Source organism: Lissotriton helveticus, chromosome 3_1 (assembly GCF_964261635.1).
Source record: "Lissotriton helveticus chromosome 3_1, aLisHel1.1, whole genome shotgun sequence".
Taxonomy (NCBI): domain Eukaryota; kingdom Metazoa; phylum Chordata; class Amphibia; order Caudata; family Salamandridae; genus Lissotriton; species Lissotriton helveticus.
Window position 1 is genome coordinate 338,040,361 of NC_136061.1, and position 27,052 is coordinate 338,067,412.

The 27,052-nt window shown below is 46.4% G+C and overlaps 1 protein-coding gene across 1 annotated transcript in view; it reads right to left on the reverse strand.

Annotated features, from left to right (window-relative positions):
* Window positions 1-22,255, reverse strand: part of LOC144822440 (uncharacterized) — a 270,958-nt gene extending 248,703 nt beyond the window's left edge. The window contains exon 1 of the mRNA XM_078679967.1: window positions 21,988-22,255. The gene's annotated coding sequence lies outside the window, so the exon portion shown is untranslated. The remainder of the gene's footprint in view (window positions 1-21,987) is intronic.
* Between the last annotated feature and the right edge of the window lie 4,797 nt (window positions 22,256-27,052).

Below are 27,052 nucleotides of genomic sequence, written 5' to 3' on the forward strand. Positions count from 1 at the left end.
AAAAGAGGATTCAATTCTGCCTGAGAATGGTTGGATGGGCAATGGTCCAAGAGTGAATGTGGGATGGGTTCAAGGCTGGAGAGGAAGCAGAGGCTGGTTGACGCTCTGCTCTTTCAATTGTCAATTGAGTATGTTAGGATTTGAATCACTGTAAAATGCCCATAGTTTTGCCCCGGAAAAGTTAGATAAATCATTGCATAGATCTAATGAGGTAACACAGTAGGGTGCACAGCATTTAGGGTATTTAAAGCTACCAAAAAGAATTACTACTTTATTAATTTTATTCGGGGCATTTTAGATTTGATTACCGGAGTAGTAAAATCTAGTAGTGCAGAGAAGCTTTTTGTATTCATGGAGAGTCTTGCGATAAGTCAATTTGTTATCAAGCAGATTCTGGGATCTCCATTGCGTTTAAGACGCTTACATGCTCTTTTTGGGCACGAGGAAACCAATGCACAGATAGACAAATGCATCAATGTTTTATCTATTCTCGCTGGAATGGATTTATTAAAAAATATAGTGGAAATCCAGGCGTTAAAAGTGTCTACATTGGTATTAAAGTTACAGGAGTATGAAGAGGATGTTATGGCACGATCTGGAGGGACTATATTCATAGACACTTAAGGACATCGTCTGCTAAGTCAAGGTTGTGTAGGGGTTTTGTGCGAAGGCAACGGATGTGCTCCAGTGTGCATGAAGGTGTTGGCTGATCGGTTTGTCTATGGGAGTGCAACAGCTAACAGTAACGAGACTGGGTAAAGCAAAGATCAAGTCAAGAGTATACCCTTTCGTGTGAGTGGAGCTTTTAACTAATTGAGCGAAGTTAAAATTAGAGCAGTCTTTCATAGTGAAATGGGCCTTATTATCTGAGAGGATGTCCAGGAGTATATTAAAGTTTCCAAATACTAAAAGGCTATTTACATTTACTGATAAAGAGGCCACAAATTCCAGAAAAGCTGTGCTAGAATTAGCTTTTGCAGGTGAAGGTGATATATCAAAGGCAAAGGCACGCCAAAGACGGGCGCCAAAGGCAAGCCCGTCTGCGCCCGTCCGCGACAGACCGGGACCAGGGGCCACGACCTCTGCACAACTGACCAGCCACACATTGAGAACAGTAAGTAGTGCAATTATCTACTCAAGTTGTGAGCTAAGGAAATTTAACATCTCAGGCGCTAAACACCCCGCGTCATGTGCACAACTAGAGCCCTTGAACACCATGGGCCCAGTTTGCTGTCAGAACTGCAAATGGGAGAGTGATCCCTGGTACTGCTCTGCTCATATAAATACCCCAGACCTCGCACTGAAATGTATCTACCTCAATGCAAGATCCATCCAAAACACTCAATCGAAATCTGGGAAATTTTGAGCACAGAAAAACCCGATCTGGCCTTCATTACTGAAACCTGGCTGGACAACCATAGTACTCCGGATATTGCAATGGCCCTACCAACGGATTATAAAATTCTTAATCTGAATAGGGAAAAAAAAGGGGAGGTGGGGTAGCTCTACTATTCAAAGACTCCCTCACATGCAGACAAGAGCCCATTACACAATCCAACAGCCATGAAGCTATGGCATTCTCAGTATCCATCAACACCTATATTCTACTCGGTGGTGTGATCATTTACAATCCACCAGGATGTACGTCTGACTTTAGTAATCAACTTCTTGCACAAATTATGCCAGTCTGTCTCAACACCAAGAATTTCTTGTTATTAGGGGACTTTAATATACACTATGATGATAGTAATAACTCCCTAGCTAAACAGCTAGAGGAGAATATGGAAATTTTACAACTGTCCCAGAGAATCGAACAACCAACACATAGGGCAGGACACATATTAGATTTGATGTTCTCCAATATTAATTCCACCCACATTAAAGGGATAAAACCTATGACTTGGACGGATCACTCTATGATTGAGTTTGATATTAATCTACCAGTCAATAATACCAGACCACTATGCCCGGCAGCAGCAAAAACCAGGAGTTGGAAAAACTTCTCAGTAGAAGCTTTTCAGCTACATTTTAAATATTCTAATACTACAAAAACTAGTATTAACGATGAAATAGACCAACTTCAGAACCATATCAGGAACGCACTGGAACATTGTTCAGTGCTACATTCCAATAACAAATCTAGACGAACTATGTCAGAAAAGTGGTATGGGCCGGAACTAAAGTTATTAAAAAGGAAATGCACATCCCTTGAACACAAATGGAGACTTACAAAAACCCAAGATGCCAGATCGTCATACAAGTAAGAACTTATACTTTACAACAAAGCCATTAGGAAGGCAAAAAGGGAATATTTTTCTCGCAGAATAACAGAAAATAAAAACTCGACCAAAGAACTATTTAAAATAGTCAAGGAATTATGCAGCCCTACAAGCCTCTCGTCAAATTTGACTCCCTCACAAGCAGGCTGCGACAAAATCAATGACTTTTTCTGTGAAAAAATTGATAAAATGTACTCTTCATTCTCTCATGCTAATCCGGAAAGCTTAGAGACCCCCGAGTTATCTACCCCCCAGATCAGCTGCTCCCGCTTTGGTCCGTTCTCTGAAGAAGAAATCGGGAAAGTCATGCTTGAAATTAAATCAGGCTCCCCACTGGACCCATGTCCACACCATATTTTTGCACAAATAGCTCCCAGTATATGCCCAGCAGTAACTCAAGCATTGAATCACTTGCTAGAATCCGCTGAATTTCCAACTAACTGGAAGAACGCTATAGTTACTCCATTATTAAAAAAAGCAGGATCAGACATTAATAATCCTGCCAACTACCGACCCATTTCCCAATTCCCCTATCTATCGAAGGTACTAAAAAAACTGGTTAATAGGCAATTATCCACCTTCTTGGAAACAAACAACTTATTAGACATTTCCCAAACGGGTTTTAGGGTCAACAACAGCACGGAGACAACACTATTATCCGTGCTGGATAATATTAGAATGCAGGTAGACCGGGGGAAAACAGTCACCTTGATTTTATTGGATCTCTCGGCGGCTTTTGATACCGTACCACACAATTTACTATTAAAAACTCTTGCTGCAAAAGGTATCAGGGACAGAGCCCTAGGTTGGTTGCAATCATTTCTATCGGAAAGAACGCAATCAGTGCGCATGGGCAATTTTTCATCCCCTCATCGTAACATCAAATATGGGGTCCCACAGGGGGCCTCATTGAGTCCAACGTTGTTTAACGTATTTGTGTCTTCCCTCGCAGCAATAGGAAGAAAGTGGGGTGTCGAAATCTGTTCCTACGCAGACGACACTCAACAAACCATAATTTTGGATGAGGAGTATGACCCCAAGGGCAGGCTTCTAAACTGCCTCACTGATTTGTCTGACTGGATGTATAGCCACTGTCTAAAACTGAACGCAGACAAATCAGAAATATTACTCTTTGGGGGCATACTCAGCTTTGGAATAACAGCTGGTGGCCAGTATCCCTGGGAAGCGCCCCTAACCCGACACTGAGAGCAAGAAACCTGGGAGTAACAATCGATAACACCCTATCAATGAAGTCTCATGTGGCTACAATCTGCGGCAAAGGTTTTGCCTTGTTAAAAATGCTCAAAAGAGTCTTCCCCTGGATTCCCATAGAGTGTAGAAGGATCCTGGCCCAGTCATTACTGATGAGTCGGCTGGACTACGGAATTCACTGTTTGTAGGGATGGCAGATTATCTCTTTGCCAAACTACAAATAGTGCAAAATGCGGCGGCCAAGGCAATCTGTAATTTTAAAAAATTCGACTCCGCCAAGAACTGCATAAAAGAACTTCATTGGTTGCCAATGAGACAGAGAGCAACCTTTAAAATACTGTGTATAACACACAGAGCACTGCATAAAACTGGTCCACTTATCCTAAGAAATAGGATTAAGTTTTACGCACCAACCAGAAATCTTCGCTCTCAATCCACAGCAAGAGCAAGAACTACTCGAGTGAAGAGGGCCAGGATGGGAGAACGAGCTTTCTCTCATATAGCTGCAACCAAATGGAATGAGCTGCCTGTAGCTCTGAGACTTACGGACTGCCATTTATCATTCAGAAAAAAATTGAAAACCTTTCTTTTCCCAAACTAGATTAACTGTAGGACTATCCCCCATTCACCATTATCAGTGTAGCGCCATGATATCCTACGCAGGATGATTGTTAGCGCTTTATAAGAAATACAATACAATATCAGAAGCACTTTTATTGGTTGTATGTGATTATCTCAAGTTTAAATACAAAAATAGATTCCCATCTAAAGTAAACAAAAAAATGCATAAATAATTATTAAAAGTAAAGTACAGAATTCATTAGAAGTAATTTAGTTAAATTTAATCAATTGTATTGTTACATAAATTTTTTAATGCAATAAAAGGGTATTAGAAATATTATAGTCAAATAAAAGTATGTACTATTTTTTATATTTTTAACATTACATTAGATTTATGTGTATTTTAAATATTAAAAATTATTTAATTTAACATTATTTCCAATGGTATTTTAGTGTATGCTGCAATTGATTTTCATGGGAGGCCGCTGCAGTACCAGGTTTTGGAGGTGTGTGGTCGACTGTAGCTCTGAGCTGATGTAATTTACTACTGTTTTGGGTCCCATTTTTGTCTGCAGTCATTTTAGAAGGGCTTTTTGTGGTACACGTCCCTCCCCTGCCCCAGCCAGAGCCTTCATTTGCCCTACCTTACTCCTCCCTCAAACCCTCCGCTTTATTAAGTTGTCTTTATTGGCATTTAAAGATACATAACAGAAAAACAATACAACATCAACAGTCATGATGCTTGAGAATAAAGTTGGACATTGCACATATTACAGCATATTTTGTAAGTATGAATTATACCACCAGTAAAATAACAGTTAGAGCTGACAAGAGGCAGGGAGAAGGTGACAAGATAATGAATGGCTACACCACGTGCATGTACAGTAAAACTACCGTGGATATCACAACGTTGCAACAATGTCTATCCAGAATTAATGGTCCCACTTGCCAACAAGGCTCCCACAGGCTCAGGAGGAGCTGTGTGTTTCTGTCGGAGAAAGGCAGTGAAGGGTTCCCATATCTCTAGGGCGGGATTGTAGTGGCATGTGTTCCCAATATATAGTTGCTCATATATAGTTGTTCTTGGCAGTAAGACACATCATTAAGCCAGACTTGGAAAGTCAGGCTGGTTTCCAATGCATTGCAACTCTATGTTTTGCTAAGCGGAGTACCATAGCTGTAAGACGGCGATGTGCGCTGGGTATGTCTTTAACATAGCCAAGTAGGCCTGCCATGGGCTGAAAGGGGTAAAATGCCGCCAATGATTTCATAGAGCATTGTAAACCTTGCCCCAGAAGTCTGCTATTTTGGGGCAATGCCATGCTAGATGGAGATGAAAGTGGTCTGTGGTGCTTTGTATCGTAAACAGTGGGAATCGGGCGATAATCCCAGGTTTGCGCTATATAAGTACACCTACATTTACATTTACATTTACGGTGCACTTGATGTAAATATTTAGGTCAATGAGCTGCAGTCAGTAGTTGAAGGCAGCATTTCTAGCTGGCCACAGCAAAAGGCCCACTGTTCACCTGATTGAGGAGATTCAAGATCTGAATTCCAGGCCTCACAGGCTTTCAGGAGTAGTGGGGAAGAGTTTTGCATGGAAGTATAAAGGTTCAATCCCTCCACTTTAGTGGTAATTATTCCCCATTTTCCGGCCACTCCCCCTATTCCACATTTATTACTAAAATGTATACTGACGTGTGCAGAGACTCCACAGTCAGGGCGGAGATCTCGGCATAGAAAAACATAGGTGGGATGGAGCTGGAAACTCCACATTTAGTTTTATGAATAGCAATTTGTAGAACGTTTGTAGTGGCAGTGTTGTACTACAAAAAGTACTACAAAATAAAGTTCGTGAATAGATCCCAATGAGTTTCCAAAAAGTATGAAGAGTAGCTCTGGAGGCTACTTTACGTCCCATATTTAGTGGAACTCTGGAGCAATATTTGATTAATGCTCCAACCTTAGACTTCAGTTATCCATAAAGTTTTAAGTACTGCGGTGATGCCAGTGTCTGCATTCCCCAAGAATGTAAACCAAACAATAAAAATGGCAGTTTCTACAATATTCTTGTGGGTAAAACAGCACTTTTTTTTACCAGAAATTAAATTGCACTGGTATGCAGAGCACAATTGTCACATTCGAGTCCTCATTACCAGGGTATTTACAGCACCAATGTCAGGCCGGTCACCAAATTGCCCTGATTTGTAAACATCAACATTGTGTTGGTTTCTACAGCACCACTGGCAGTCAAGCCAGAATCCAAGTTGAGCAGGTACAGCACTTCCGTAATGCCATAATCCACACTGCACAGGTGAACAGAGCACTGTTTTGTCAGAAACCAAAGAGCCTTGGGCTGGAAAAGCTGATTTCAAACAAGCACCAATGCCAACTTGCGCTGTGAGCAGTACCAGAGCTTCTGTTTGAGTTTAGGCTGTCTGTCCATGACATGCCCGAGGTATCAGCTGGTCAGTAGTCAACTTCCTGCAGAGATATATATGGAATCACACACTTCCTTCTTCCTCTGATACTTTTGCTCGCGCAAAGAACTAGACTGGGCCATCCTCTGCGACCTCTCACTCTCGCTGCAGAGGTCCACAGATAAAATATTTGGTGTGTGTGCAAATGTGTGGTTGCTCTGTTTTAAAGTTTTTTCAGCCTCTGGAAACAAGCTATGAGAAAAGGGGTCTTGCTTTGAAAAAGAGGGAAACAGAATGTGACTCATCCCAATGCATGGACTAACAGGGACCTGTAGCTAAAAGGAGTTATTTGCATTCGAAGTTGGACCATGGTAATCTATCAAGCTATAAAGGTTGCCTGGCCAATCTAGCCTTACAAAAGAGGCAAAGGTCTAAAGGTATCAGCAGCACACATTGGTGTGTGTTTCCTTGCTCCACTCTGTCTCAATGCTAGCCGTTTGGGAAAGTAATTTCATATCTAAAGTAAGGGCTTCTTGGTTGAACTCCCATTCTAAACAAGAATTTGTCATCCTGCTTAATATGTCTGCCCGCTGATTGTGAATGCCAGGGACATGTGGTGCTTTTAGATGAACCAGACCCCAAGAAAGGAGGGAGGAGAAGAAGCACTGCAAGATTACCTCTCTGGCCGCGTCGATCCTCCAGGTGCTGGCGGCACAGTGGCGAAGGGAACCGCCGCTATCATGGCCGAGCTACATACTGGATTCAAGGCCATAGAGGCGTGTTTCGACAAATTGAGTATGTACATGGAGGGCATGCAAGGCCGCCTGGAGCAGCATGACCCACATTAAAGGGATAAAACCTATGACTTGGACGGATCACTCTATGATTGAGTTTGATATTAATCTACCAGTCAATAATACCAGACCACTATGCCCGGCAGCAGCAAAAACCAGGAGTTGGAAAAACTTCTCAGTAGAAGCTTTTCAGCAACATTTTAAATATTCTAATACTACAAAAACTAGTATTAACGATGAAATAGACCAACTTCAGAACCATATCAGGAACGCACTGGAACATTGTTTAGTGCTACATTCCAATAACAAATCTAGACGAACTATGTCAGAAAAGTGGTATGGGCCGGAACTAAAGTTACTAAAAAGGAAATGCACATCCCTTGAACACAAATGGAGACTTACAAAAACCCAAGATGCCAGATCGTCATACAAGAAAGAACTTATACTTTACAACAAAGCCATTAGGAAGGCAAAAAGGGAATAATTTTCTCGCAGAATAACAGAAAATAAATACTCGACCAAAGAACTATTTAAAATAGTCAAGGAATTATGCAGCCCTACAAGCCTCTCGTCAAATTTGACTCCCTCACAAGCAGGCTGCGACAAAATCAATGACTTTTTCTGTGAAAAAATTGATAAAATGTACTCTTCATTCTCTCATGCTAATCTGGAAAGCTTAGAGACCCCCGAGTTATCTACCCCCCAGATCAGCTGCTCCCGCTTTGGTCCGTTCTCTGAAGAAGAAATCGGGAAAGTCGTGCTTGAAATTAAATCAGGCTCCCCACTGGACCCATGTCCACACCATATTTTTGCACAAATAGCTCCCAGTATATGCCCAGCAGTAACACAAGCATTGAATCACTTGCTAGAATCCGCTGAATTTCCAACTAACTGGAAGAACGCTATAGTTACTCCATTATTAAAAAAAGCAGGATCAGACATTGATAATCCTGCCAACTACCGACCCATTTCCCAATTCCCCTATCTATCGAAGGTACTAAAAAAACTGGTTAATAGGCAATTATCCACCTTCTTGGAAACAAACAACTTATTAGACATTTCCCAAACGGGTTTTAGGGTCAACAACAGCACGGAGACAACACTATTATCTAATAGCTCGCTTCACCCCCCGAGAAACACTCCTACAAGTTCGGCCCAAACCTACACTGGAAAGACTGGTGTGTGTCACCACTTTCGGACCTGACACACACACAATAAGAAAAACAGTTCTGAACAATTGGCATCTAATGGCGAATCTAGATTGTCCACTTCCGCGACCGTTGTTCGCCTACAAGAGGAATCAAAATGTGGGACAACATATTATGAGAGCAGACGTGTCATTACCCAAAAAGAAAATTGATCTACTAAGCCAGTGGAACCTGAAGCCAATCACAGGACACCACAAGTGTGGTACCTGTGTTGTGTGCCCAAATACTATCGAAGGTGATGAGTTCCAACATGGAGAAACGAAATGGAGACACCAAGAATTCTCTAATTGTAAAACCAAGAATGTCGTGTATTTGGTGCAGTGCCCTTGTGACCAAATTTACATTGGCAAAACTACACAACAAGTCAACACACGCATCTGCCAACATCGGTCCCGAATTAAAAACAAAATCACGACTGCTCCCATGGTGGAACATTTTTTGACTGCCAAACACGATGCCAATGAGCTAAGGTGGACGGTACTGCACACACTACGTCCATCACAGAATAACGCGGATCTGGACAGATTGCTCCTCAGAAAGGAAGCATATCTAATTTTAAAATTTAACAGTGTTCGTAAGGGCTTGAACAGTTTGTCCGAAATTGCGAGACTATAAACCAGTTGTGCCTCCAGTCCTGTTGCCCGGACTCGTCTCGTCTCATTATTTCCTCAATTAACACACTCCTGGAATTTTTCCTGCGAACGTTGCGCAACTAGAACTACAAATCCCATAAACCCCAGCACAGAGCGGTGTGCTTTTTTTCATGGCAACTTCGGTGGCGTCCATCCTTGGATTTATGCAATATGCTGGATACGTTCACCGAGTAACACGGAGGTAAGCACCGCTCCTGCGGAGCAACGCCGCCCCCTTTGTTTACTCTCGCTCATCGCGCTAATAAACTAACCCGGTTCCGTTTGCTTACAGTGAATCGGAGCCCGGCGAAAATTGCACGCGCTGGCCATTGAAGTAAAGTTTACCCGCAGAACCAGACCCCTCGCGCATAGCGTTTGAAAGTTGAAGGTATGTTTTCTCGCCACCTAGCTCAGTGCTTGTTGTTCAAGTCAACTCCAGCCACACATATTAACCCCGCACTGTTTACACACAGCGCCCGGACTTACCCTTCAGTGAAAATCCACGGAAGGATTTAATTTTACATCCGAAGGCGACTGCCCCCGTCTAGCAGAGAAGTAGCTGACGGTACGTGCATTTTTTGAGTCTTCCATTCAACCAAACTGTGCATTTTATACGTTCTAGCCGCGCTAATGTTAATCCACCTCATTGCAGGTAGTTCTGCCCCCCTGACTCCTTTTGGAGCCGCTCCAGCCTGCACTCACTACTTTACCTCGAATTTGTTTCTGCTGAAGACCCGGTAGGTTCCTTCTGCTGTATGTCACTTCATAGGGAGTCCTGTCTTTCCAACCCAAATACTGAAACGTCATTTCTTCTCTTTTTTTAAAATTTCACAGACAGAGTAATTGTGCCCTGATGAGAATCCGGTACATAATCTCCTGGATTCGAAACGCGTCGGCCAATTAGAAAGGACAATTTGGAAACCAGCATTTGCTGGCTGACAATCAATTTTGAATTTGCTTTCACGCTCCTTTCCTAATTTTTCTACTTTATCACCAATTTTGTGTTTTGCAACAAGTCTTTTTTCATTTGTCAATTTGTGTTTCATTTATTACATTGTAAATATTATTGTCTGTTGTGAAAAGCTTTTGCATTTAATTTTTTTGTCAATAGTGAACAATATTTGTTGTGACAACACGTTGTTATGTATATAAGCCACACTATATGTTGAATGTATATTGTATATATGTGTTTGTCTGACCATAATAAGGTTGTTTTTGACAAAATAGAATTTGAAATCAAAAATTGATTGGTATAAATAAAAATACCTAGTTGAGTACAACAAACAGTGTTCTCAACTTTTCCTTAAGTGTGGGATAAAAAGTAAGTGGCGAGGCACCTTTCTTTGTTCATTGATCTAATTAGGCCCAGCCTCCCCATTTGTCCATCAGGGCCAAGCTCCTCTTGTGCTTCTCAGTTCAGTGCGGGTTCCCCCCGCGAGAGCCAACAGACACCCTTGTCTTTTGATATTTATATGTGATAATTTCTCCTGGGAATCCTTTATTCCCCATACCAATGTCAGACAAAGACACACTATCTTTTAGTGAAAACCACATTCAGAACCTCATTGACTCTTCTCCCTTTTCAAATGTGACCCTCAGCACTACCGCAAAACAGCAAAACGAGTCAGATAGACTGATACGTTTACAAAAAAAGCACACTCGCACAGAATTACATGGACTTTTTTGCTTAGGCACCTCAAAGGGGGCACAATCCCCTGGGGCCTACAGGTAAAGAATGTACCTGTGATATTTGTTGAAGACGCAGAATATAAGAAAGGTTTTAGTTTTATCAATACTAAGTGCAGCCGGGACCTTATGGTCCACACCATTGAAACAGCACAGAGATTGTGCTTACAGGAGGAAAAAGAAATTGAGGAACTAATTGAGACGATCAAGACTAGTCCGGCAGTGACGGACGCCAAGGCACTCCTGGAAAAAATAGAGAAGGAAATTAGGACCTTCAAGGATAACACCATTAATGACAAAACTTTCAAATATGAGCGAGACGTCAAGTCGTTCAAAATAGAGCAGGTATATCCTTTTCTGAAAGAGGACTACTATACACAACAAGAATCCCGGAGAGTGTTATCTACGTTCCAAGGCCAGTCTAGAAACCGGTTCACAACATTTTCGGAGACGTCCTCCTCTGATTCATCGAGCTCGGACAATCGTAATCCAAATAAGAAACAGGTGGCTTTTTTAGACCAGGGCCAACAGCCAAAGACTCGCTTCAAACCACCATGGGAGATGCGAACCAGGAATCGCTCATACAAATCATAGAGAGCCCCAGCACTGTGGTGAATTTGTCTAACAGACAATTAACACCTGAAGAACATTCGGTTCTAGCGCTTGGTCTCAAATTTGTACCTGGCCGCAAAACAGATTACACAAGACTCAAATTAGAGGCGATTGAGTTTTGCCGTAAAATTCGTTTAAAAATATTTTTTTGGAACCATCCTTCACCGTCTTCCACAGAAGTAACTGGTCTACGTAATAAGTCCACCTTTGTCCCCAACCAAAATATCCCTAAAGAAGTCCTCGCTTTTGAGCAGGTCCTGTTGTCATCGATCGACAAACTTGAAAAGGGCCGCCATTTTGTACATCAAAACATAGGCAAAAAACAACAGGCAGCAATCAAAGCCCTTAAGGAAGACCATTCCATTATCATCAAACAGGCCGATAAGGGCGGTGCAGTGGTGTGTGGTCTCGTGACCAATATCTAGCAGAAGGCAACAAACAGGTGAATAATCAACCCTGGTACAGACGTCTTTCTGGGAACCCTGTCAAAGAGATCCAACAACTCATTGCTGATTCATTGCAGGTGGGGTTGGATGGTGGTTTTCTGGGCAAAAAAGAATATGAATATCTTCTAAAAAAAATTCCCAGAACCCCTGTACTCTACCTCCTGCCAAAGATCCATAAGAGCCTTCAAGACCCCCCAGGACGTCCAATTGTGTCTGGATGTGAATCCTGTCTTGAACCGCTTTCGCAGTGCGTGGATTTCTTTTTGAAACCGTTTTTACAGTCAGTCAAATCATACTTACGTGACACAACAGATTTTTTGCAGAAGGTTGAAGACACTGAGTTCGACCAAGACACCCAATTGATGGTCACTATGGACGTAACCTCCCTCTATACGCAAATTCCACAAGAAGAAGCGCTAGAGGTGATGGAGATCTATTTGAACCTTAGAGTGAGGCCTCACCAAGTACCCACTTCTTTTATTTTGAGACTGGCAGAAATTGCCCTAAAAAAGAACTACTTTACATTCAATGGGGACTTCTTTATGCAGGTCAAGGGCACGGCGATGGGGTGTCCTTATGCCCCTGAAATGGCCGTACTGTTCATGGCCCAGTATGAGTAAAAATTTGTGGACAATAATAACCCCTTTGAACAGCACATCCTGCAGTGGTTCCGCTACATAGATGACGTCTGGCTCCTGTGGCAGGGGAGCCAGACCCAGCTGGTAGCGTTCCATGATTGGCTCAATAATAGGCATGCTGACATCAAATTTTCAATGATGCAGAGCAATGAAAGGATGACCTTCCTCGATGTAGAAATATCAAACATCAATGGGGTGTTAAAGTCGTCCCTCTTCAAAAAAGACACTGACAGGAATACAATCCTGCACCACAGAAGTGCCCATCCGAGGAATTTAAAATCCAACCTTCCATATGGGCAAATGTTGCGCATAAGGAGGAACTGCTCTCACTTGGATGACTTCACGTCTCACGCAGCGACGTTTTGTCAGGAAATGCAAACAAGGGGGTATCCCAAGAAACTTTTGAAGCACTCTTTCAAAAGAGCTCGCTTCACCCCCCGAGAAACACTCCTACAAGTTCGGCCCAAACCTACACTGGAAAGACTGGTGTGTGTCACCACTTTCGGACCTGACACACACACAATAAGAAAAACTGTTCTGAACAATTGGCATCTAATGGCGAATCTAGATTGTCCACTTCCGCGACCGTTGTTCGCCTACAAGAGGAATCAAAATGTGGGACAACATATTATGAGAGCAGACGTGTCATTACCCAAAAAGAAAATTGATCTACTAAGCCAGTGGAACCTGAAGCCAATCACAGGACACCACAAGTGTGGTACCTGTGTTGTGTGCCCAAATACTATCGAAGGTGATGAGTTCCAACATGGAGCAACGAAATGGAGACACCAAGAATTCTCTAATTGTAAAACCAAGAATGTCGTGTATTTGGTGCAGTGCCCTTGTGACCAAATTTACATTGGCAAAACTACACAACAAGTCAACACACGCATCTGCCAACATCGGTCCCGAATTAAAAACAAAATCACGACTGCTCCCATGGTGGAACATTTTTTGACTGCCAAACACGATGCCAATGAGCTAAGGTGGACGGTACTGTACACACTACGTCCATCACAGAATAACGCGGATCTGGACAGATTGCTCCTCAGAAAGGAAGCATATCTAATTTTAAAATTTAACAGTGTTCGTAAGGGCTTGAACAGTTTGTCCGAAATTGCGAGACCCGTCTCGTCTCATTATTTCCTCAATTAACACACTCCTGGAATTTTTCCTGCGAACGTTGCGCAACTAGAACTACAAATCCCATAAACCCCAGCACACAGCGGTGTGCTTTTTTTCATGGCAACTTCGGTGGCGTCCATCCTTGGATCTATGCAGTATGCTGGATACGTTCACCGAGTAACACGGAGGTAAGCACCGCTCCTGCGGAGCAACGCCGCCCCCTTTGTTTACTCTCGCTCATCGCGCTAATAAACTAACCCGGTTCCGTTTGCTTACAGTGAATCGGAGCCCGGCGAAAATTGCACGCGCTGGCCATTGAAGTAAAGTTTACCCGCAGAACCAGACCCCTCGCGCATAGCGTTTGAAAGTTGAAGGTATGTTTTCTCGCCACCTAGCTCAGTGCTTGTTGTTCAAGTCAACTCCAGCCACACATATTAACCCCGCACTGTTTACACACAGCGCCCGGACTTACCCTTCAGTGAAAATCCACGGAAGGATTTAATTTTACATCCGAAGGCGACTGCCCCCGTCTAGCAGAGAAGTAGCTGACGGTACGTGCATTTTTTGAGTCTTCCATTCAACCGAACTGTGCATTTTATACGTTCTAGCCGCGCTAATGTTAATCCACCTCATTGCAGGTAGTTCTGCCCCCCTGACTCCTTTTGGAGCCGCTCCAGCCTGCACTCACTACTTTACCTCGAATTTGTTTCTGCTGAAGACCCGGTAGGTTCCTTCTGCTGTATGTCACTTCATAGGGAGTCCTGTCTTTCCAACCCAAATACTGAAACGTCATTTCTTCTCTTTTTTTAAAATTTCACAGACAGAGTAATTGTGCCCTGATGAGAATCCGGTACATAATCTCCTGGATTCGAAACGCGTCGGCCAATTAGAAAGGACAATTTGGAAACCAGCATTTGCTGGCTGACAATCAATTTTGAATTTGCTTTCACGCTCCTTTCCTAATTTTTCTACTTTATCACCAATTTTGTGTTTTGCACCAAGTCTTTTTTCATTTGTCAATTTGTGTTTCATTTATTACATTGTAAATATTATTGTCTGTTGTGAAAAGCTTTTGCATTTAATTTTTTTGTCAATAGTGAACAATATTTGTTGTGACAACACGTTGTTATGTATATAAGCCTCACTATATGTTGAATGTATATTGTATATATGTGTTTGTCTGACCATAATAAGGTTGTTTTTGACAAAATGGAATTTGAAATCAAAAATTGATTGGTATAAATAAAAATACCTAGTTGAGTACGACAAACAGTGTTCTCAACTTTTCCTTAAGTGTGGGATAAAAAGTAAGTGGCGAGGCACCTTTCTTTGTTCATTGATCTAATTAGGCCCAGCCTCCCCATTTGTCCATCAGGGCCAAGCTCCTCTTGTGCTTCTCAGCAGTAACACAAGCATTGAATCACTTGCTAGAATCCGCTGAATTTCCAACTAACTGGAAGAACGCTATAGTTACTCCATTATTAAAAAAAGCAGGCTCAGACATTGATAATCCTGCCAACTACTGACCCATTTCCCAATTGCTCTATCTATCGAAGGTACTAAAAAAACTGGTTAATAGGCAATTATCCACCTTCTTGGAGACAAACAACTTATTAGACATTTCCCAAACGGGTTTTCGGGTCAACAACAGCACGGAGACCACACTATTATCCGTGCTGGATAATATTAGAATGCAGGTAGACCGGGGGAAAACAGTCACCTTGATTTTATTGGATCTCTCGGCGGCTTTTGATACCGTACCACACAATTTACTATTAAAAACTCTTGCTGCAAAAGGTATCAGGGACAGAGCCCTAGGTTGGTTGCAATCATTTCTATCGGAAAGAACGCAATCAGTGCGCATGGGCAATTTTTCATCCCCTCATCGTAACATCAAATATGGGGTCCCACAGGGGGCCTCATTGAGTCCAACGTTGTTTAACGTATTTGTGTCTTCCCTCGGGGCAATAGGAAGAAAGTGGGGTGTCGAAATCTGTTCCGACGCAGACGACACTCAACTAACCATAATTTTGGATGAGGAGTATGACCCCAAGGGCAGGCTTCTAAACTGCCTCACTGATTTGTCTGACTGGATGTATAGCCACTGTCTAAAACTGAACGCAGGGTTTTAGGGTCAACAACAGCATGGAGACAACACTATTATCCGTGCTGGATAATATTAGACTGCAGGTAGACCGGGGGAAAACAGTCACCTTGATTTTATTGGATTTTATTGGCTCTCTCGGCGGCTTTTGATACCGCACCACACAATTTACTATTAAAAACTCTTGCGGCAAAAGGTATCAGGGACAGAGCCCTAGGTTGGTTGCAATCATTTCTATCGGAAAGAACGCAATCAGTGCGCATGGGCAATTTTTCATCCCCTCATCGTAACATCAAATATGGGGTCCCACAGGGGGCCTCATTGAGTCCAACGTTGTTTAACGTATTTGTGTCTTCCCTCGCAGCAATAGGAAGAAAGTGGGGTGCCGAAATCTGTTCCTACGCAGACGACACTCAACTAACCATAATTTTGGATGAGGAGTATGACCCCAAGGGCAGGCTTCTAAACTGCCTCACTGATTTGTCTGACTGGATGTATAGCCACTGTCTAAAACTGAACGCAGACAAATCAGAAATATTACTCTTTGGGGGACATACTCAGCTTTGGAATAACAGCTGGTGGCCAGTATCCCTGGGAAGCGCCCCTAACCCGACACTGAGAGCAAGAAACCTGGGAGTAACAATCGATACCACCCTATCAATGAAGTCTCATGTGGCTACAATCTGCGGCAAAGGTTTTGCCTTGTTAAAAATGCTCAGAAGAGTCTTACCCTGGATTCCCATAGAGTGTAGAAGGATCCTGCTCCAGTCATTACTGATGAGTCGGCTGGACTACGGAATTCACTGTTTGTAGGGATGGCAGATTATCTCTTTGCCAAACTACAAATAGTGCAAAATGCGGCGGCCAAGGCAATCTGTAATTTAAAAAAATTCGACTCTGCCAAGAACTGCATAAAAGAACTTCATTGGTTGCCAATGAGACAGAGAGCAACCTTTAAAATACTGTGTATAACACACAGAGCACTGCATAAAACTGGTCCACTTATCCTAAGAAATAGGATTAAGTTTTACGCACCAACCAGAAATCTTCGCTCTCAATCCACAGCAAGAGCAAGAACTACTCGAGTGAAGAGGGCCAGGATGGGAGAACGAGCTTTCTCTCATATAGCTGCAACCAAATCGAATGAGCTGCCTGTAGCTCTGAGACTTACGGACTGCCATTTATCATTCAGAAAAAAATTGAAAACCTTCCTTTTCCCAAACTAGATTAACTGTAGGACTCAGGTCTATCCCCCATTCACCATTATCAGTGTAGCGCCGTGATATCCTACGCAGGATGATTGTTAGCGCTTTATAAGAAATACAATACAATACAATATCAGAAGCACTTTTATTGGCTGTATGTGATTATCTCAAGTTTAAATACAAAAATAGATTCCCATCTAAAGTAAACAAAAAATGCATAAATAATTATTAAAAGTAAAGTACAGAATTCATTAGAAGTAATTTAGTTAAACTTAATGAATTGTATTGTTACATAAATTTTTAAATGCAATAAAAGGGTATTAGAAATATTATAGTCAAATAAAAGTATGTACTATTTTTTAGGTCTCGCCTAGACGAAAGCAAAGCGAAGCTTTGCTGTCTAAGGCGAGACAACTAATGTTGTTACTTTCAGGGGAATGAGGACTGCAAAGTGCCACGCGCTTCAGGCCGAGATTTGACCTCGTGAGCACGCACAGCCCATCTCCTGCCTCGTCAGTTTCAGTTTTACACAGGCTTCTACAGTGTGCTACTTTGTTGCAGTTTTAAAGTTTCGTTTTTGTTCTTACTGGTTCAGGGGCAGTGCAGCACATACTATTTTACAACACACACCATTCTACAGCACACACCATTCTGCAGCACACAACGCTCTGCGGCATACAGCACTCTACAATGTACACCACTCTACAGCACACAGTATTCTACATCACATAGCACTGCACTCTACAGCGCCACGCACTCTACAGCGCCCCGCACTCTACAGCGCCCCGCACTCTACAGCGCCCCGCACTCTACAGCGCCCCGCACTCTACAGCGCCACGCACTCTGCAGCGCCACGCACTCTGCAGCGCCACGCACTCTGCAGCGCACCGCACTCTACAGCGCCCCGCGCTCTACAGCGCCCCGCAGCGCCCTGCACTCTACAGCGCCCCGCGCTCGACAGCGCCCCACGCTCTACAGCGCCCCGCAGTGCCCTGCACTCTACAGCGCCCGCACTCTACAGCGCCCGCACTCTACAGCGCACCGCACTCTACAGCGCCACGCACTCTGCAGCGCCACGCACTCTGCAGCGCACCGCACTCTACAGCGCCACGCACTCTGCAGCGCCACGCACTCTGCAGCGCCACGCACTCTGCAGCGCACCGCACTCTACAGCGCCCCGCGCTCTACAGCGCCCCGCAGCGCCCTGCACTCTACAGCGCCCCGCGCTCGACAGCGCCCCGCGCTCTACAGCGCCCCGCAGTGCCCTGCACTCTACAGCGCCCGCACTCTACAGCGCCCGCACTCTACAGCGCACCGCACTCTACAGCGCACTGCACTCTACAGCGCACCACACTCTACAGCGCCCGCACTCTACAGCGCACCGCACTCTACAGCGCCACGCACTCTGCAGCGCCACGCACTCTGCAGCGCCACGCACTCTGCAGCGCACCGCACTCTACAGCGCCCCGCGCTCTACAGCGCCCCGCAGCGCCCTGCACTCTACAGCGCCCCGCGCTCGACAGCGCCCCGCGCTCTACAGCGCCCCGCAGTGCCCTGCACTCTACAGCGCCCGCACTCTACAGCGCCCGCACTCTACAGCGCACCGCACTCTACAGCGCACTGCACTCTACAGCGCACCACACTCTACAGCGCACCGCACTCTACAGCGCACCGCACTCTACAGCGCCCCGCGCTCTACAGCGCCCCGCGCTCTACAGCGCCCCGCAGCGCCCTGCACTCTACAGCGCCCCGGGCTCGACAGCGCCCCGCGCTCTACAGCGCCCCGCGCTCTACAGCGCCCCACAGCACCCCGCACTCTACAGCGCCCCGCACTCTACAGCGCCCCGCACTCTACAGTGCCCCGCACTCTACAGCGCCCCGCACTCTACAGCGCACCGCACTCTACAGCGCACCGCAGCGCACAGCGCTCTACAGCGCCCCGCGCTCTACAGCGCCCCACAGCGCCCTGCACTCTACAGCGCCCCGGGCTCGACAGCGCCCCGCGCTCTACAGCGCCCAGCGCCCCGCAGCGCCCCGCACTCTACAGCGCCCCGCACTCTACAGCGCCCCGCACTCTACAGCGCCCCGCACTCTACAGCGCCCCGCACTCTACAACGCCCCACAGCGCACCGCGCTCTACAGCGCCCCAAGCACTACAGCGCCCCGCAGCGCCCTGCACTCTACAGCGCCCCGGGCTCGACAGCGCCCCGCGCTCTACAGCGCCCGCGCTCTACAGCGCCCCACAGCGCCCCGCACTCTAAAGCGCCCCGCACTCTACAGCGCCCCGCACTCTACAGCGCCCCGCACTCTACAGCGCCCCGCACTCTACAGCGCCCCGCATTCTACAGCGCCCCGCATTCTACAGCGCCCCGCACTCGACAGCGCTCTACAGCGCCCCGCACTCTACAGCGCCCCGCACTCTACAGCGCCCCGCAGCGCCCTGCACTCTACAGCGCCCCGGGCTCGACAGCGCCCCGCGCTCTACAGCGCCCCGCGCTCTACAGCGCCCCACAGCACCCCGCACTCTACAGCGCCCCGCACTCTACAGCGCCCCGCACTCTACAGCGCTCCGCACTCTACAGCGCACCGCACTCTACAGCGCACCGCAGCGCACAGCGCTCTACAGCGCCCCGCACTCTACAGCGCACCGCAGCACACAGCGCTCTACAGCGCCCCGCACTCTACAGCGCCCCGCACTCTACAGCGCCCCGCACTCTACAGCGCCCCGCATTCTACAGCGCCCCGCATTCTACAGCGCCCCGCACTCGACAGCGCTCTACAGCGCCCCGCACTCTACAGCGCCCCGCACTCTACAGCGCCCCGCACTCTACAGCGCCCCGCACTCTACAGCGCCCCGCACTCGACAGCGCTCTACAGCGCCCCGCACTCTACAGCGCCCCGCACTCTACAGCGCCCCGCACTCTACAGCGCACCGCAGCGCCCCGCACTCTACAGTGCAACGCAGCGCCCCGCACTCTACAGCGCCCCGCACTCTACAGCGCCCCACACTCTACAGCGCCCCACACTCTACAGCGCCCCGCACTCTACAGCGCCCCGCACTCTACAGCGCCCCGCACTCTACAGCGCCCCGCGCGCAGAAACTTTTACAAATAATAGAAATTCCACCATCGACAGTAGTCAATTTATCCACGAAAGTATTGACAAGGGATGAGGAATCTGTCCTCAATCTAGTTTTAAAATGTGTTCCCAGTCAGCAAACATACAAGGCAGCTCCAATAATATCCTATTGGCGAGCTAGTCCTGGCAATAGTGAAGAACGAAATTAGCAGTATTTCACCATCATGACATGTAATACATACCTACACATGTCCCACCTTTAACATACACTGCACCCTGCCCCTGGGAGTGTCTTGGGCCTACCTTAGGGGTGTCCAACATGTAGTAAAAGGGAGGCTTAGGGCCTGGCAAGAGACTGCACTTGCCAGGTCGACTTGGCAGTTTAAAACTGTACTCAAAGGCACTGCAATGGTAGGCTGGAGACACGTTTACAGGGGTGCTTATATGGTTGGCACAATCACTGCTGCAGGCGCACTAGATGCATTTGATTTACAGGCCTTGGGCACACACAGTGCACTTTACTAGGGACTTACCAGTAAATCAAATATGCAAATTATGGAGAACCCAGCAGAATTAAAAATGACAGAGGTAGCATTTGCACTTGAGCACTGATTAGCAGTGGTAAAGTGTACGGAGTACATAAAACAGCAAAAAAGAAGTCCAGCATAACATCAAAAATACAGGTGGTAGAGCAAAAAGACAGAGGAAAACACGTCAAGGATGCCAGGTCTTGCAACTGCTTAGAGATCTTTGAGTGATGACAGGTCACATTGCCTCTCTCTCATCGTCTCATGACCCCAAAAGACAGAGGTCAGTCGCAGGTGTCTAGGGATAATTGGTGCACCTGAGCCCACTACAAGAGAGCGCTTCGATCCACGAGAATCCACTGCAATAATCAATCTAAATTACACCGCGCTGTGTTTGTTTACACTTCCTCTCTCGGGTGGGTTCTTTTCAGATGTGATCCCATTTGTAGCTCAGCAGACAGCAGCTTACCCTGACAGAGCAAGAGAAGGATGATCCGCACTCTGCTGCTTTTGGTCCAGCTCTCTCATTTATGTGTATTTTGTTGCCTGCGAGTGTTGTTTTTGTTATCACAGGAGAGGGGCTTGGCCTGATTCTACTCCCCACTACGAGCAAGGAGCCACGTGAATATCACCTGTGTATGTCCATTACGAAGTGATGCTAGAACACGTTTTATTTTAAAAATGGATTAGGCCCCAGAAGGTGTTCAAACAATTTCGAGGCATGGTGCTCATCTTCTCAGCATGAGAAGGATGAAATGCTGAGCCGAACTTGCTTTGATTCCAAACTAGTGGCCATTAGGTTGCAGTTGCATCATTGTAACAGGTGCATCAACCAACTGAGCTAGCTTGAAAAATTCCGGAGTGCAAACATACTAGATTAATAATGTAAGGTTCCTTTTGTAACACCTGCTTAGGACAGCTGCTAATCACCAAACATCTGATGCAGAGACACGCATTTTTTCCTTGACTGAAGCAACTATAACGATGATGCATATGTCATAAGTACATAGAAAGCTCACGAAAGTAAGCATGTGATGCTGAACATTTAAAAACATGATGGAATAACAATCTAGTATTTTAGCTATTCATCTTAACAAGATCAATGCATTGAACACCGTTACGTTGGCTGATAAAAGCGCATTTTATTTACAGTAGTCTAAAAGAGCAAAACTGCAGGAAAATGACCACTATACAAAATAAAAATAGCACTACTCTGCGCGCCGCCACTCCCGTGCACCATTTTAATTATGAAGACCCGGCCCGCCTCCAGTGCGTACCACTACCAACTATTTAATTAATTTTAAAAAGGCTCAGGCCAGGCCGGTAGGGCGTGCGCACCACGGCACCATAATTAATGTTTATACGCCGGGGCCCGTTACCTGGAGGCAGGCAGCCAGCAGCAGCCCTGCCCCGCCGGTCGGTGACGGAGACGGAGTGACAGACTCTGAGTGACTTACTTTGGTCTTCGGACTCGGATTCGGAAATCGGACAGGGCAGCTCAGCGTGGGCGGGCCTGGCCGCCTGGCTGCTTTGTCTTGGACTTGGAAGGCAGTTAAGTTCGTAGTTTTCGTTGTTCTTCTCTTGTCTTCTTCTTTGGCTATGCGCGCCGCCTGCCGCGCCCCATATGCCACGCACAGGGGCTTACTGCTTATTGGCCCGCATGATGTTGTGCGTGCCCTGGGGCTGCCTGGCATTGCTCACCACCACTCAGCAGCAGCCAGCCCTGCTGCCCACGCCCCCACGCACGCGGCACGCGCATACGCGGCGGCGGAAGTGCGAAACGGAAAGTGAAAGAAAAGGATAAAGGCCTGTCCCGCGTCCCGCCGCCATTTCATAGAATCAGGCGGGCTTAGACTAAGATAACAAAAAGCGCCTTACACACTGTGTAAGGCACGGTTTGTTATCATTGTCACTTTTGCCTCATGTAATGTAACGTTTGCCTTTGTATTTTGTTCACTAGTAATGTTCTCATGTATCAGTTCTGTTTCTATTGTGAATTCGCTCTGACACCTTCGGGTGAAGTCCGCACATCCCATCTTACTCGGCTTGCTTAGCTGGCAGAATGGTGTTGCAGCGTTGGCTAGGAGTTTATTATAGTTGAGCTTTTTTCTTTCAGTTAAACAATAAAGTAACATTCATACAACCTAAATTCAGGATGCTGCCTCCCTGCCAATGTTTTAGGCATCTCTCTTTTTAAAGTCGGGAACATTCTGTTAAAACAGCTGTTTAGGATGTAAGGTATTACTTCTCACGAAACAGACTGATTTTTGATAATGTCCTGAATGCAGCAAGGACCGTCTGAATCAATGTAAAGAATTGCAGTGTTCCTAATGTTCTATATGCGATTTGCCTTCAACTAGTAATTACCATTGGATCATTGTGTGCTGTCTCACTCTTAATGTCTGTTTAAAAAGAGTGCTCTTTATGCTGGACCCAAGTATGTTGCTATTTAAACAACACCAGCGATCAATGCACGCTTCCACCACACGCACACAGAACCAGACGTCGGTGCACGCTTTCACCAGGCGCACACACACACCACCAACCGTCAGTGCACACTTTCACCAGGCACACCCCATCAGCCGTCAATGCACGCTTTCACCGGGCACACACGCCACTAGCTGGCAGTGCACACTTCCACCAGGCACACACACCATTAGCCATCAGTGCACATTTTCTACAAGCACACACACACCACCAGCCATCAGTGCACGCATCAATGGTTAGCACATCCACAATTAACTATTGTAGCAATCGCAGTATGGCGCACTTTACTTCTAAACATGTCAGTGCACGCTTTTCCACCATGCACACACACCATCAGCCATCAGTGCACACTTTCAACAGGCACACACACACCACTAGCCATCAGTACATGGTTTCATCAGGCATACACACCACCGGCCGTCAGTACACACTTTCAACAGGCACAGACACCATAAGTCATCAGTGCACGCTTTCACCAGGCACAAACACCACCAGCCGTCAGTGCACGCTTTCACCGGGCACAAACACCACCAGCCGCCAGTGCACCCTTTCACCAGGCACAAACACCAACAGCCGTCAGTGCACGCTTTCACCGGGCACAAACACCACCAGCCACCAGTGCACCCTTTCACCAGGCACAAACACCACCAGCCGTCAGTGCACACTTTCACCAGGCACAGACACCATAAGTTGTTCGTGCACGCTTTCACCGGGCACAAACACCACCATCCGTCAGTGCACGCTTTCACCGGGCACAAACACCACCAGCCAATACAGAGTTTGCAAAAGAATTCATGCAACACATTGTCATATACAATGCCAATAACTCAAACTTGAATGCTGCGAGACCTATTGCATTGCAAATGCTTGTTTTATATTTTTAACATTACATTAGATTTATGTGTATTTTAAATATTTAAAATTATTTAATTTAACATTATTTCCAATGGTATTTTAGTGTATGCTGCAATTGATTTTCATGGGAGGCCGCTGCAGTACCAGGTTTTGGAGGTGTGTGGTCGACTGTAGCTCTGAGCTGATGTAATTTACTACTGTTTTGGGTCCCATTTTTGTCTGCAGTCATTTTAGAAGGGGTTTTTGTGGTACACGTCCCTCCCCAAGCCCCAGCCAGAGCCTTCATTTGCCCTACCTTACTCCTCCCACAACCCCTCCGCTTTATTAAGTTGTCTTTATTGGCATTTAAAGATACATAACAGAAAAACAATACAACATCAACAGTCATGATGCTTGAGAATAAAGTTGGACATTGCACATATTACAGCATATGTTGTAAGTATGAATTATACCACCAGTAAAATAACAGTTAGAGCTGACAAGAGGCAAGGAGAAGGTGACAAGATAATGAATGGCTACACCACGTGCATATACAGAAAAACTACTGTGGATATCACAACGTTGCAACAATGTCTATCCAGAATTAATGGTCCCACTTGCCAACAAGGCTCCCACAGGCTCAGGAGGAGCTGTGTTTCTGTCGGAGAAAGGCAGTGAAGGGTTCCCATATCTCTAGGGTGGGATTGTAGTGGCATGTGTTTCCAATATATAGTTGCTCATATATAGTTGTTCTTTTTTTTTTTTTTTTTTTTAAACCTTTATTGATATCAAAAGAAGACAAATCGAGGCCCACAACCAAGCCGGCCGGCCGCAGTGTACAAAACAGTCAGGAGTAATCAGGCAAATAGTACATAATCAATCAATACAAAGCAGAGGCCGTATAATCGCAATAGGGGAAAAGAAATACAGAAACTAAAGGGCTAACACACAGGAGTAAAGAAGGCTTAATTTTACAATAAGGGGAGAGGACATATGACAGGCACAATTGCAATAAGGAGGCATCCGATATCCCGTAAGCAACCTCAACATTAAGAAGGGGGCGTGAAGCAAATTATCAGGGGGACAACACAATGCATTCAAAAATTCAGGATATGTGAGATACAGTCAACCCCTGAGCGTTATCCTCGTAACACGCCCACCACCCGGGACACTACCAAGCCAGAACAGTGGGATCGGAAGACAATGCATGAAAACCCGCCCGTCACAGTACCCTCTGGGACACAGGAAGGGAAAAAAGGGAAGGGGGACTAGGTAGGGGGGGGGGAAAGAGGAAGGGAAAGGAAAATGGAGGGAAGAAAAACCAAACAATAAAAGGGAATAGGGAAATATGAAAAAAGAAAGATAAAAGACACGCCGACACGGCACCCCATGGTGAGAGGACAGGAGACAAAAGGATTAACGGCCCAAGTGGGGCATGGCAATCGGACGAAAAGACAGTCAAAATGTAGCAGGAGGAGTAACGACGCCATACCCCCACCCGAAACACACCATAGGAGGTCGGGACAGACGCGGCCTCACGAAAAAGATACACAAAAGGGCCATAGAACCAGAAGACAAACAAAAAATAGGACCCAACCCACCCGTCCCACCCTGCACCCCTGTAGAAGGCTACGGCCTACCCTTCAAACAGCGTGCCTGTCGCCCTAAACCAGAACCCGAAATATAGCAAGAAGAAAGAGTGAAAAACGAGACAAAAAGACCACAAAAGCGGAGAAAGAAAACAGGAGGGAGGAGCAGAAGAGCTATAATACAAACGATAGGCCACAGCCCTCCGCCCAACCGGACAAGTACAATCAAACAACAGACCAGGATGACACCCCATCACGCGCCACAAAATATTAGGAGAAGGGGACCTCCCACCCCTCTACAATCAGAGACAATTGTGCAACGAAATCGCATACCGGGAATCAAGCAGAAGTCGTACATTTCACCCCCAACCCTTCCGAGCGACAAACCCCACCCACCACATGGCAATGTACAACCACATACTAAATACGAAATCAGCATATAATCGAGTGGAATGGAGACTAGCATAGCTACGTGGGGAGTAGATAGCTCGACAAGTGAGCAATAGTACAAACTGAAAGTATCGATGCATCAACAATCGAAGCACGAGCCATGAGAAACAGGAGTTCAGTTGCGCCACTGGAGCGGGCGAGGGGGTCCCATTTGTAAACACAGGCAAAGTCATCGAAGCAGGCACAGGAGGAAGTCCACCCATAATTCCAGGCAACAATGTCGAACAGGGTCGCAGTACAGCATCCGAGTCCCCGGGGTCCGAACCTTGAAAAGCAGGGCGCCCCAAAGTCACCAGCATAGTACACGATCTTCGATCAGCGGTGGAGACACTCAGGTCAATCGAGGGGGGTGAGGCAATGGAGGCATCGAAACAAGAGGGCGACAAGAATAAACGGCCGCCCAAAATGGCGGCGGATCGTGGCGGACCCACCGAGACGCCCAGGGCCAGGGAAGCGTACAGGGATCTGAGGGCTTCCAGGATATCTCTGACTGTCGGCTCACGCCCACCAGATCCGATCCCCACACAATCAGGCAACTCGGGCCCGCCGCCACAAGGTGACTCTCGATCCAGAGGGCCGGCCGCCATTTCGTGGATCAGCCCAATCGCCGCCCACGAGGACCCCCGGAAATAACAGTTCTCAAATGTAGGACTTTACAAGCGCCGGGGGTCCCAGCAAGGGCGGCCTCGATGTCAAAAGGATGTCCGCCCAAAACGGGTCTCCACCAGCACCGGTGCCCCAAACAAGCGAGTCCGGGCCTCGAGGACCAGGGCTGCCGGACAAAGCAGCGGCGGGGGGAGATCCCCTCTCAGAATCAGGTCCCGGGGCCTCTCACCCACGTCTGCCACGCGACCATCAGGGCAGGTCCAGGTCAGGATCGCCGGGATCTTCGCACATCGGCTCCCAACACTGGTTCTCGCTCTCGGCCGGGGCCGAGAGCCGTCGGATCCCACCGGCCAGGTCCCGGTCCAAGTCTCGCAGAGGCCCCGATCTCACGGAGGCCGGAACTCCGGAGCCACTGCACGTCAAGACCCCGGGGTCAGATGGTAAGTACAAACAAGCCGTAATGTTTCCCGGGACAGGATAAAAGAATGTTTCCAATTCCCCAAAAGTGTGCCGTCCCGGGACAGGATAAAAGACAGGATAGGCAGTCAGGATGGAG